Source organism: Lotus japonicus, chromosome 5, assembly GCF_012489685.1.
Source record: "Lotus japonicus ecotype B-129 chromosome 5, LjGifu_v1.2".
Lineage (NCBI taxonomy): Eukaryota > Viridiplantae > Streptophyta > Magnoliopsida > Fabales > Fabaceae > Lotus > Lotus japonicus.
The window spans coordinates 21,520,960-21,533,764 of record NC_080045.1 but is presented as its reverse complement, the minus strand read 5'-3'; positions in this window follow the sequence as shown (position 1 = coordinate 21,533,764).

Below are 12,805 nucleotides of genomic sequence, written 5' to 3'. Positions count from 1 at the left end.
GGCAACACAAGCCACCACCGCCCCTCCTCCTCACCATGGCTGTTATGTCCAGCCAAGAGGCCACCATAATCACGTTCTTCTTCTCCTTTCCACCATGAAAACCATCACCACAAACATGTTCTTGTTCTGCCCCTCCTTCTTCACGCAAGAAAGCCACCATGGCAGCCACCACGTTCCTTTTCTTTCTCTCCATGGCCACCACAAGAAGGCCAGCACCACAAGGAGACACCATCACCATTTTCCTCTCCTTTGCTGTACACGCACACCATGTTTTTTCTTCCTCTATCAACCATGGCAGCACCCCATCATCAACATGTTCTTCTTCTTCTTTCTTCCTCACGAAGCCACCACCGATGGCCACCCACAACACCATCATGGACACACCACATGAACCACCACCATGGGTCTCTCTTTCCAGCCGAGAGCACCACCTCCATGGCCACGAAGCAAGCAAAGAGAAACGACAAAGGAACCATGAAAGAAAACAGGGGAGAACGACGTGAAAACGACACCGCCGCCGGCGTCGCAAACTTCGACCTTCGATTCTGGTGTACTCGGACCTCCGTTCACAGCGAGGTTAGTACCGTTGGAACCCTTGCGGCGTCCACAACAAAACCCATATTCTGGATCGTCGTTTCGCCGCCGTCGACCGCCGTCGCTGCCGCCTTCGGGAGCTCTTTCCGGTCAACTCCGGCGACCGATGGAAAAACAGAGGATACTGCTACGATCCTTGTCGTGAGGAGAGCAAAACCCTATCTTCAATTTCGTATTTGGGTCATTTATTCGACGACCCCGATAACCACCGTCAACCTTCGGCTGAACTTTCTGGGCAAACCGTCGACTCTTTGGGAAACGGATAGCGCCGTTGAGTTTCTGGCCGCGAAAGGATGAAGGAACAACCTTCCTTTGTGTCTCCGACGACAGTTCCTTTGTCAACCCCGTGAGCCGCAACTTTCTCTGGCGACTCTTCGCCGACAAGTTTTAGAAACTTGATTTTCGTACGATGAACGGAAGCACCTTGCATCGAAGCTACACAATGGGAGGAATCGAGCCAACATATGCAAATAAAGATGTAATCGGATCGGAGTTGCACCTTAGTATGGAAATTGGCTAAGGTGAGGGCTTCTCACTGAATACTAGATAATGATTTAGGTGTCGACGAATTCGACTTGATTTACTGTTTATGCACTTGTTTGTGTTTGACTGGGAAAAATGTTTTATGAGGCTTCGGTTGACAATGATGAGTATTCATCTATTGATTGTTTTTGAGATTGACTTACATGCTATGTGCTAAATGGTTAATCTAGGATGTGTGATATTTGCTCTATATGCTAAGTGCTACGTGGTTATTCTAGAATGTGTTGATATATGTGATATGTTTGTTGATTGTGCTGACTTAACTATGCTATTACACATATATCTGTTATGCTTCAGAGTGAGGATAACGGGCAAGTCATGCCGATTTTATTATGAGATTTTGGGAGAGTTTGACGGGACGAACGGAGTTCGGGCCTTGTTATTGTTTTAGTGGATCGAGACATTCTCTGGGAATTACTTAGGAATTTAGAATCTTCGAAAACTCGTAGGAAATATGATAAGACTAAAAGGAAGCTATTTTTACAAGGAAAACTCATAAGATATTAAACAACCTCTAAACCTTTAAATAATGATAACACTCTCGGATACAAGCTTTGGAATTGAATCTTAGTTTTGGAAAATGAGAAGTGTCGTCGAGTCCAAGTTTTAGGAAAATTGTAAGTTCTGAGTATGTTGATACTCTTGTGCTCTGGGAGCAGTTGTGTTGATAGGCTATCCAAGGGATGAGCCGAGGAGCTTCATTGAGGCGTGAGACCTTGTGAATGCGGGATACTCCACTGAGGCGTGAGACCTTGTGGAAAGCATGGATCTTCGCTGAGGCGTGAGACCTCGTGAACAGCATGAAGCTTAACTGAGGCGTGAGACCTCGTGAATGCGTGAAACTTCACTGAAGCGTGAGACTTCATGCAAGTGTGTAAATTCACTGGGGCGTGAGACCCCGTGAAAGCATAAAACTTCACTGAAGCGTGAGACTTTGTGAATGTGTGAGACTCCACTGAAGCGTGAGACTTCGTGAGAGCAGTGATGACTCGAAGAGTTATCGTGAGTGGTTGCACTCATTTTATGATTATTGTATTTTGTCGCAGAATCGACATTTACCTTAGGGTATGCTTTTTAGAGACATTAAGTCAGCTAGAACACGTGGCGACGTGTCGAGTGAGGACGGAGACGTTGTTTGGCTAATCACATTGCATTCATGCACACATAGGAGGTTAATACACGGCGTGATTACCGGACCTTCGTCGGATTCCAAAATGGTCATAAGACCCGGATTTCCGTGTAAGAGCGTTTGTAGACGACTCTTAGTAGCAGACCAAAATGGCAGACCTACGGGTTACGGCTGATCTGACTACCGTTGTTGTTGGAGTAAGAGGCACGCGGGCAGAAATGGTCCCACCGTTGCTGGTGCTAGGATTGATCCGTTTGATGCCCATCCGTTCCGGAATGCATTTGGTTAATTGGGTTAACCGCCATATCATTTCATGCAACATGCATACTGACTTAGTTGCTGTGTGTGAATGATACTTGCTAATCCTATTTGATGCATGCTATTTGTTATTACCGTTGTTTACATTCATTGTGGAGTATGCAACCCTAGGATGTTATCCCTAGCTATAAGCCTAAGTGGCTATTCTATTATCTGTATCTATCGGTGCTATTATTTACGTAATTCTTTGGAGTTGACCCTCGCGTCTTCTGTGTGTGTTTTGGCGGACTACGCCCTTTGTCAGATGTCTTTGGCGGGCTGGTTCACGACGGTTCACCCTTCGGGGGGACTAGGGTTGGGATGCTGGAACAGGAGCGCATCGCGGTCGCGAGAGGAGGACGGATGGTGTACATAGACTAGGTCGTTCTGGATTTCGAATTCGGACGACGATCATGCTAGCATGTAGGTCTTAGTGCTGGTGTGAGCTCCTCGAGATAGGATTAGTGTAGGAGTAAAGTCTTAGCTCTGAACATCATTTGTTTCCTTTGGGAACCGGGTAGTTTTCCCGCCGATAGCTTTTTGTGTGGTTTCTTTACGGGAATCACAGAGAGTTGGTTGGACTTAGGAGGTCTTGTTTTAAGCCATCTGGGCTGACTTATTCTCATTTTGAGGTTTTGTGTTGCGGACACTTAACCTTTATTTTCAGTTTGTACATATTGCCTTCGGGCGCTACTTTTCTCACTTCCCGTCACTGGAGGTTTACTCGTGACGTGGTTAGCTACTTACAGCGGGGGCTGTGATTTATATTGTATATTAGTTCTGTTGTCTTCGCATTTGCGTTTTACTTATTTCAGTCTTGTTTCTATTGTCGACGAAAAAAAAATATTCACGTTTTTCCGCATTAAGTTTATTTTTGGTTACTAAAGTGACGCCACCGAAATCGGGGTGTTACAGAATATATCTCAGCAGCTATTTGCAGCACTCAGATGCTCTGGATGAAACATCAGCCAGAGGATTATCAAATACTTGAGAGCAATATTCCAATTTACCGTGACAACACTGCTGCAATCTCACTCAGTAAGAATCCAATCATACACTCAAGGGAGAAACACATTGAGGTAAAGTATCACTTTATTAGAGACTATGTTCAGAAGGGCGTACTTCTTCTGAAGTTTGTTGATACTGACCATCAATGGGCAGATATCTTTACAAAGCTCTTAGCAGAGGATATATTTAATTTTATTCTGAAAAATCTAAATATGGACTTTTGTCTAGTATGAAGATGGATCAGAACCTCTGACTATGATTCTTCCTCATCAGAAGATGTCTTGTTCAGAAGGTAACCTTGTCAGACGCTAAGTGCCCATTGGTGCTTACTCTGAGACAGGACAGTAAACGTGTGTCAGTTTATTCTGATACCTTGTTCCTTGTGCCCTTCAGATAATCTGTTGTAATGAGTGTTGATGTGCTTATTCTCCACCGTGTGTTTTGTGTATTAACTGTTCATAATGATGTCTTTAAGTTTTAGCCGTTGGTTTTACTTTTGCTTTACAATTAACAACGGTTACTTTCTAAAAACCACTATGCACACACGTTCTCCATCACTCTTCTTTTCACTTCTCTCTCCTGTTTGCAAAAACCCTTATCTTCTTCGATTCCCTCTCTCTCTCTCGTTCATCCCTCTTCTACCCAAGCCTCCAACCTTCAACCATGGTGAGATCTGAAAGAGCTGATTCCGGTGAAAGGTCTAATTCCGCCGATGGAAGAGTGTTCCCAAGGATGGTAGTGGGTCTTCCAATAGGGCAAGTAGGTCCAGTTCTTCACTCCAGATCGACAGAGGCTGCTCAAGCACAAGTTCAAGATGTTGAGGATGTTGTTCCTTTATCTCAAAGGAGTTGTGCAGTCACATGTGTTTTCCCTCCAGAAGAACTTCAAGTTCTTGCTGAATGGCGTTTCGACCTCGACAACATTGCTGATAATGGGGTCGATCTTCGTCCTGAAGTACAAGCTAAAGGCTGGGAAGGATACTTCAACAGATTACACGGTCTAGTCTATGACAAGCTGGTGAAGGAATTCTGGAAGCATGCTGATTGCAATGAGTATCAGGTTGTGTCCTTTGTTCGGGGTAAAAGGATCATCATTTCAGAACAGTCCTTTGTAAGACTTCTGGGTGCAGATACAAGTCGTGGCTACAGATTTCAGATGCAAGAGTCAAAAGTCAAGACAAGAACCAAGGAGATGGTCAACAAGGCTCTATACTCTACATGGAAACCGGGCAAAACTGATTGCAAGACAAATGATCTTCATCCTGACCTGAGAATCTGACACAAGATCCTCCTGAACTGCATAAATCAAAGACCAAAGGGAAGTTCTCCAGATTACATCAATTTCACTCAGAAGGTGATGCTTTTCTTCATCAAGGAGCACAATAAAGTCTGTCTGCCTTACTTTCTATTCTCCTATCTGAAAGAATGCATCAGAAAGTCAAGGACTACTGCTTCACCCAAGTCTGCCATCAAGTACATACCGTTTGGCAGGTTATTATTTGACTTCTTCATTGAGAGCACACTGATATCTGCTCTGACCAAAGCTGGATGCACAGAAGACCTAACAACAATTGTTGGAGATGTCTTCACTCCTACAACATTGAAGAGGATGGGCTTGGTTGAAACAAAAGTTGAGGTTAACCCTGCTACTGCAAAGGCAAGAGGAAGAAGAGTCCCTCTGAAGGACTACCCTCTTTGGTCAAAGGCTGATGATCCAGAGGCTATCAGGTACTATCTTTATGATCTGAAGCAGCAAGGATTTTAGATTGATGTGGATAAATTCTTCAGAAATCTTCCAAAACCTCTGGATTTTGAATCTCCCAGGAAGAAGAAGACCAAGAGAAAGCAAGTGGAACCCTCTGAGACAACAGATCCCTCTGATGGTGATGATAATGATGATGATGAACCACTGCCTCAGAAGAAGGCAAAGAAGGTCAGAATTGCAACTCAAGTCACTCATCTGGAACCTACTCTAGAGCCTACTAGCGCTGCAATCTCTACCAGAGTCACAAGGTCTGCAGTCAGAGCTTCAAGTAAGTTTGTTGCTCTTTCTGATGAAGATGATTTAAATCTGCTTGATGCAATTCAAGTTGTTTCCAACCCTGAACCCACACCAGTTGTTGTTGTTCAATCAACCCCACACGTTTCACCACCTAGGGCCTCATTCTTTTAACCCTCCATTGAAGAAGAACCCCTCTGGAAAATGCTCCAAACTCCTAAGTCCACTACACCAACCTCACCCATTAACCTTCCATACACTCCACAAACCTCTGAACCACAGGCTTCTGATACACAAGGTCTAGAGATACCAACCACTGCAAAATCTAACTCTAAGCCTCAACCCTCTGATCACTCAAATCAGGAAGCCTCTGATAGAGAAATTCTCTCACCTACTCCCTCTGTCTCTTTTCCTACAAATGTTTCATTTTCATCTCCTTCAAATAAATCTGAAGCCTCTCGCCAATTCTTTCAAATTGCAAGAGAAAGAGTTTCAGAACTTCCTGAACATTTCATAAATGTTCCAAGTCCAAACCCCTACTCTGGACCAAGACCAGAACCTCTGGTTGCTCCTAATTTTCCAATCCATGCGGTCCCTTTGTCTTCAGTACCACCGCCTCTTCCTCCTTCTCCTCCACCTCAAAATGAAAACTCTGTCTCTGACCAATCTCCAAATCCTGAGACTGAAGTTTCTCATCCAAACCCTGAGACCAATACCTCTGAACCTCAAACTATGCAAATTGGTTCTCCTCATGGTGTTTCTGAAGCTACAAGTAGCAATCATCCCTCTTCACTTGAAACCTATCTCTCCATTGTTCCCTATACCCAACCTAGACCAAAAACCCTGCTTGATTGCATCAACTTATTTAATCCTGTAGCATCCTTAAGGGTTCGCAATGTGCATGGTCGCACTGACCTCAGTGAGAAACCAGACCTAGTTGCTGAAGACTGGGATCATCTTTGCACTTGGATGCTTGACCAAGCGGCAGTGAAGCTGGGTTTCCTTACTGCTGAAAGGGATCAAAGAGTTAAAGCTGCCAGCCAGCGTTTCAGAAGAAGAGAAGCACTGAATGAAAAAAAGTTGAGAGATCAACTTCATGCTGCTATTGAAGAAGCAAGGAAGAAGAAAGAACAAGAAGAAGAAGCTGCAAGGGTTGAAGCAGAACAACGTGAAGTTGCAAGGTTGCAAGCTCTGGAACAAGCAGCTAAATTACAAGCTGAAGTTGAGGCTCTTAGAAGTCAGGCACTTGGAATTATTCCATTTACTGACGTTGCCTCCACATCTGCTCAAGTTCCTCACTCTGATCAAGCTGTTCCGTCTGCTCAAGCTCAGTCAGACTCAAGACTTGATATTATTGAACGAAGACTTGACTCTCAAGAGGCTCTTCTTCAGAGTCTTAAAGAGATGTGCACAGAACTTCTGAAGAGGACACACAAGCCTTAGTCTTTAAGACCTCTCTATTCTTCTGTTTTTCTTTCATCTATGTTACTATGTTTTCGTATTTAACTATGTTCCTTTTATTTATTTATCGTTTTGTTTCTTCCTATGTGCTTGCATAATTACTTGTTCATCATTACTTAGTTTTTACTCAGACGCATTAATCAAGAAACAAATTTTTTTATTAATAACATAATTCATATATTTGCATTGATACATTTAAAAAGGAGGATTTTTCCTCAATGATCTACACTGCCTACGCATCGCTGCTTTCTCAAGCTCCAGACGATGCTGCCTATACTATAGTTGGATCAAGCTCTAGCGCACTTCTTGCCTCTCAAGACCCCCTCTCCAATGTCTCAAGTGCAGTCTCCATCGTTTGTCTTTTGGCAGAATTATCCAGCTTCCGCTGGAAGAGATCTTGAAGCTCCTCTACAAACGCAAGGAAGCCTCTGAGGATGCTATCCATTTCAGCACTCAGGCCCATGCCTAGTAACTGTTTTGTCAGACTATAGACACTCGGCTCCTCTGGATGGCGCACGTTGATGAAGAGATCTTCATCAAAGGCTTTCTTCCTCAATTCTTCAATGCATGCTATGAAGGATGCCATTGCAATATTGAATTCAAGTGAAAACGAGATGTGAAGACTGTTATGCTTTAACCGCTATTTATAAGCTCAGTTCATTCTCAATAAGTTAATGTTGAAGCAGTTTCCCGAGGATTGCTTCTTGGTAACAGACGCTTACCTTAACTCCTTGGCTGGTAGTAAACGTTCCACTATTTCATTTAATCGTCTGCATATGCATTAAATAAATACGTTTTCCTTAATTTTTATTTTCTCCATCTTTTTAAACTTAGACCTTCTCTAAGGGGGAGTACCTTGTACTTCAAGCTAAGTTTTTCACATCCCATGCTTTTTGCTTTTGACAAAAAAGGGGAGTACCTTGTACTTCAAGCTAACTTTTTCGATGTGTAAGCTGTGTTAGTGTGATTTCTTTTTCTTTTGGAGAATTTAAGAGTTCCACTCTTTATGACCATAGATCTGTCTGTGGGCATCTGCAAGGAATACATTTTCACTTCTTCTAAAGTGATCATATGCTAAATCGGTTGACTCTGAAACTTTTACCTTGCTCTTGACTCTGAATATTTATGCACTCTGATATTCACATATTATCTATGTCATAAACTCTCACTCTGAACTCTTCTATTATTTAGCTCAGAATCTAGATATTACTAATGTTTTCATTAAGTCTTAGATTCAAGGGGAGCTAAGCTCAGAATCAAACTGTGGCTTGGATTCAGAATGAGCAACATAAACCATTCACCTCAGGATAAGTTTATCTCTATTCTCTAAACTCTGAGTGAATTCAGTTTATTGTTTAAGAATTGTTCATCAAAATACTTGGTTTTGTCATCATCAAAAAGGGGGAGATTGTAAGATCAAGTTTTGATCTAGTAGTACAACTCTATGTTTTGATGATTACATGTTAATTATTGTGTATAAACAATTATGGTACTCTAACGTTGTTTTCTGAGTGTTCTATTCACAGGCTATGACTCTGGTCTTATTTTTAAGGCCCTAAACTCATTTTATACTATTCAAGTGGAAAATTGAATAAAAATGAAGGTTTTGACAGATTCTGGCTGTCACTTTGTACGCTTTTTAGAGGGTCTTAACGACCTTATTTAGGAAAACTTCCTTCAATATAGTTGTAGCCCTTTAAGTTAATAAAATTCTCCAAGTGGTTTCAGGTTATTCCGATATCGGTAGCCCGAGATATCGAAGTTTTAGTGACGATGGTTTTGGCTGTACAGTACCAGCGGATTAATTGGAAATTTTTCCTTTTAATTCCGGTTTTAATCTTTTTTTTAATAAAAAGTAATTGGGTTTTCTCACAAAATCAGACCTGTTTAGTGGATAATCAGTTGGGTTCAGGGTTTTGCTTGTTTTGGGCTTAAAAAGAAAAAAAAATTCAAAACCCTAGCCCATGCATGTGTAGCTGTGGGTTTGATAGGGTTTGGGGGGAGAGGTTTTTCTCATTCACACAAGTAAGAATTAGAAACCCTTGAGCACCACCTCCATCACGTAAAAACAGAAGAGAGAAAGGAGAGGAGAAGAGAGGAGCCACCACCAGCCACCCTTGTCGCCGGCCGCTGTTCGTGAAGGGGAGCGAGAGAGAGTGAGTTCGCGAGAGAGAGGCAGAGGATTCGAGTAGGAGGAAGAGGAAGGAAGCTTGGACATCAAGGGAAAAGCTTCTTCAAACTTCATCTTTTCTTCTTTTCATCAAGGTTTAAGCAAGGTAAGGGCTTGTTCTTATGAAAAGGGTAGAGTTAGGGCTTTATCATGATTGTTTTGTGATGTTGTGATCTTTGGCATACTTTTATGAAGACTTGTTGAGTGTTGTTGGTTCTGGAAATTAAAGCATGTTATGAGACACGTGTTAACTGAATCTTTGTTGTTGAAATATAGCTTAAAACCTTGTGCTTAATTGGTTTATAAACTAATTTAGAGGCGGAAGTTTCTCTGCCAGTTTTTTGTACTGGACAGCGGACTTCAGGGCCTATTATCACCCATGTCTGGACCTCTGATGAAAACATGTTTAACTAGAGAGTTGTAGATCTTTAAAATAGCTTTCAAGAAAAGTATCATACGTGATTTTTGGTTGGAAGATGCGTTCTGTAGACCAGTTTCAATGCTTGTTGTCCCTGCTATAAAAAACTAAGTTGCGAAAATGTTTGAAGTTTTTGTTTAGGAATATGTGATTAGGAGATGCTATGAATTTCTATGAGGAAAAGTGATGATCTTGAAGGTTCTCTCTTGATGTGTGTAGTGGATGCATGCTTATTAATACACATTTGATGTACTTGCCATGGATCTATGATTTTATGTGAAATTCATGTGACTACTTGCTAGATTAGCTTACTTTTCGATTGTTTCCAACATGATGTTTGATGGTTGATCAAATCTGGAAAATTTGAGGAATTATTTTGATGTTTGAGGGCTGATCTAAGGCTAGTGCACTTGAAAAGGAAGAAGGAAAAGTTTTTGAAAAACCCTAGGGCCATGTAAATGGTTCGGCCGAAACTAGTTTTAGGGTTCGAGCCATTCCTTTTCTTCGTTTTCTTGCACCGGTTGTTAGACATCTCGTTTTGGTTATCTTGCCAGGTATATGTGTTTGAGAAGCATGCGAATATGGTTAGGGATAATTTATGTGTTATAAATATTGCCTGACTGAGGAACCATGGGTCGCTCACCTAGCTGTAATTCCCATTGGTGTTGTGAATATTTATTGTCGTTATGTTCTTTATTTGTCGTTAAAGTTGATAAGACTCTAGGACTGACTTTAGAGCCTTAAATACAAAGAGAATGAGATGTAACTCGCTTTCAAGTAAATGTGATAAATCGGACCTAGGTCTAGTGAAGACTATGGACCATGAGAATGATGGTGCCGTTAGAGACAAACGGTAGCTTGCACGCTAGGGAGATTTTGTGGATCGGTGGATCCTCGTGATTTGGTTGACTGCGGTCACCGTGAGAGTTGTGAATTGTGGATCATTGCGTATCCATGTGACTGTACATCTGCGGATGTATGTGATTGGCCAAGGAGTTTTGGTGAGTTGTGTGATGTGAGGAAACGTTAGTCTAACTGCGAGTAGGTTACTAACTCAATTAGTGCTATTAATACAAGAGAAGTTATGACATGTGGTTATGTTCATATGATGAAAGTTTATATGAGATGTGATTATGTTTATGCATGATTTGTTATGGAACCTGACCCTTGCACTACTTGTTTATGTGTTTATTTGGGGGGGGGGGGTAGATGGTCATGAAGATAACGACGACGACCCATTCTTGGGAGCTGATAGTCTGTGACGAGACACTACCGGATGACGATTACACTCCTGATGAAGAGGAAGAAGATAAAAAGGAAGAGGCCAAGGAATAGGTTTGGGTTGAGAGACATCCATTTTCTCTTTGGGTTGAGAGTACCGAGTTCGGGAAGCACTGAACAATTATTTTGCTTTCATTTGAATAAATAAAGTTGATGTAATTTACTTTGGTTTTAGATGTATATTTCATACTTATTTTATTTAATTCAAAAGTTTTGGGATGGTGTTTACTTCCGCGAGATTTGTAAAGGTTAATCTTTCAAGAGTTTCGCAATTAATGAACCTTTGTAATTAATCAAAGATTAGTAATTGAATCGACGAAAATTCTTTACGAAAATTGGATTAATTGGTTACTGTGTGACACTCGAGAAATCGGGGCGTTACATTGTGGTATTAGAGCCCCGATTGAGAAACCATAGTACCAAGGGTTTTGGGCTTACGAGTTTCCGATTTCGTTGTGTTTTGTTTTTGATTAAGGTGTTTTCAAAGCTTCGCGGTGAGATTTCGGTAGACTTGTTTGCTAAGATGTTTGCTTGGCTGTGAGATTGTCTGTGATTAGTATCATTACCGTGATACTTGAGATTAAGTGTTTGACTCTATGTCAAGATATTTTGAGGAAGTTGATCTTGGATGAGGGTCATAAGAGTAGATTGAGTATTCATCCGGGAATGACGAAGATGTATCAAGACTTAAAACTTCATTTCTGGTGGCCTGGGATGAAGAAACGAGTAGTCGAGTATGTATCAATGTGTTTGACATGTCAAAAGGCGAAGGTAGAAGCTAAGGATGAATCTTAGTGGAATGACATATGAATTCTAGAGATGAGATGTCAAGGGTACATAATTTTTGAGGTTGAAGTATTAAAAATTGAATCGATTGGATAGGACCTCAATTTATGTGACTACTGGATGATAGGGACTCATTGACCTTTCCAGTGGTTTTTCTAAATTTTCATCTTCGACATATTTAGCCTAATCGACTTAATATTGAGGGTGGTGATATTCAGAATTATAGCTGGCAATGGACCATGATAAAAAGGTTGATAAGAATTGATAGATGTTGGTCAAATCTGAGAGATGAGTTTTGTTAGGTATTTGATCCCTTTGTGAAGAAGTTGTAGTGCTAAAAAATGAATATTCATCTAAAAAGTGTGGAAGTGTTAGAGGACATTATTGGTGCGAACTCGGTGAAGGTTTAGATTTTAAGTCCATAAATTCTTGTCCTAATTGTGTAGGACTTAAAGTTTGTTAGAATTGGATTGAGAGATTAAGAAGTTGATTGGTGTGATAGTGATCAAGTTAGAGGTAGAAAGTTTTAGCATAAGTTGAATACATGAGAGTGTTGATATAGATTTCAGAGAAATGTGCTAGGATTACTAAGTGAGATTTACTAAGCTGGATTAAAACCTCAGGGGTTAAGATTGTCCTTGAGAGTTGAGAGACAGGTATAAATAAGAGATTTAATGGTTTTAGTTATGACGATAGCAGTTGAACCTTTGAAGATTAAAATCTAGGGAGCGAAAGTTGGGCTAAGTCCCTTGAGGCACAATATATGGTTTGATATTTAAGGGAATGAATTATGAGTTATGCAGAGATTTCATACTTAAAAATAAGCTATAATTTGACTTGTGGATATGTGAAGAATTAATTTAAGGTCTGAATAAGGATAGTTCCCAAACAAGAGATGACGTAAGGATTGTTACGTACTGAGATGATGATGAGCTTATAAACAGTTGATCAATTGGACTTGGATTTGGCGCCTAGTGCCCTAGTACGAGCGTGATATCTAGGTCTATCTGAAGATGATTGCAAGATATCTAGGGGTTGTCGCTTACGAAAGATTGACGTTGGAATGGACGCTCCAAGTGGGACACGCCTGACCACATCGAGACTTTGTGTCAAACTTGGT